The following is a 1345-nucleotide window of genomic DNA, read 5'->3' on the forward strand; positions in this document are numbered from 1 at the left end:
CTTTATTTCGGTATCTGTTGAACTACAAACGAAATAAAAAGCACTACAAACATCTACAAACTATTTCTTATCATAATAAAACATCAATTTGTTAGCACCCGGATTTTAAGAAAAAGTATTTTTTTTTCAAATGTTTTATTTCGGTATCTGCTGAACTACAAACGAAATAAAAAGCACTACAAACATCTACAAACCATTTCTGATCATAATAAAATATCAATTTGTTAGCACCCGGATTTTAAGAAAAAAGTATTTTTTTTTTCAAATGTCTTTATTTCGGTATCTGTTGAACTACAAACGAAATAAAAAGCACTACAAACATCTACAAACTGTTTCTTATCATAATAAAATATCAATTTGTTAGCACCCGAATTTTAAGAAAAAAGTATTTTTTTTTCAAATGTTTTATTTCGGTATCTGCTGAACTACAAACGAAATAAAAAGCACTACAAACATCTACAAACTGTTTCTTATCATAATAAAATATCAATTTTTTAGCACCCGGATTTTAAGAAAAAAGTATTTTTATTTTCAAATGTCTTAAGTATAATTTTTTTTTCAAATGTCTATAAACATCTACAAACCATTTCTAATCGTAATAAAATATCAATTTGTTAGCACCCGGATTTTAAGAAAAAAGTACTTTTTTTCAAATGTCTTAAGTATTATTTTTTTCAAATGTCTACAAACACCTACAAACCATTTCTAATCGTAATAAAATATCAATTTGTTAGCACCCGGATTTTAAGAAAAAAGTACTTTTTTTCAAATGTCTTAAGTATTATTTTTTTCAAATGTCTACAAACACCTACAAACCATTTCTAATCGTAATAAAATATCAATTTGTTAGCACCCGGATTTTAAGAAAAAAGTAGTGTTTTTTTAAATGTCTTTATTTCGGTATCTGCTGAACTACAAACGAAATAAAAAGCACTACAAACATATACAAACCATTTCTGATCATAATAAAATATCAATTTGTTAGCACCCGGATTTTAAGAAAAAAGTCTTATTTTCAAATGTCTTTATTTCGGTATCTGTTGAACTACAAACGAAATAAAAAGCAGTACAAACATCTACAAACCATTTCTAATCATAATAAAAAATCAATTTGTTAGCCCCCGGGTCTTAAGAAAAAATTATTATTTTTTTCTTAATGTCTTATTTCGGTATCTGTTGAACTGCATACGAAGTAAAAAGCACTACAAACATCTACAGACCATTTCTTATCATAATAAAATATCAGTTTGTTAGCACACGGATTTTAAGAAAAAAGTATTTTTTTCAAATGTCTTTATTTCGGTATCTGTTGAACTACAAACGAAATAAAAAGCACTACAAACAT

At 26.2% G+C, this 1345-nt stretch overlaps 1 long non-coding RNA gene across 1 annotated transcript in view; it reads right to left on the reverse strand.

The window, feature by feature from the left end:
* LOC108363956 (uncharacterized) overlaps positions 1-848 on the reverse strand; it is a 1511-nt gene extending 663 nt beyond the window's left edge. The window contains exon 1 of the long non-coding RNA XR_001847677.1: positions 809-848. This is a non-coding gene — a long non-coding RNA (uncharacterized LOC108363956). The remainder of the gene's footprint in view (positions 1-808) is intronic.
* Between the last annotated feature and the right edge of the window lie 497 nt (positions 849-1345).

This window comes from Rhagoletis zephyria, unplaced genomic scaffold (assembly GCF_001687245.7).
Source record: "Rhagoletis zephyria isolate East Lansing unplaced genomic scaffold, Rhagoletis_zephyria_1.1 Rzeph_scaffold_01417, whole genome shotgun sequence".
In the NCBI taxonomy this organism is placed as follows: Eukaryota; Metazoa; Arthropoda; class Insecta; order Diptera; family Tephritidae; genus Rhagoletis; species Rhagoletis zephyria.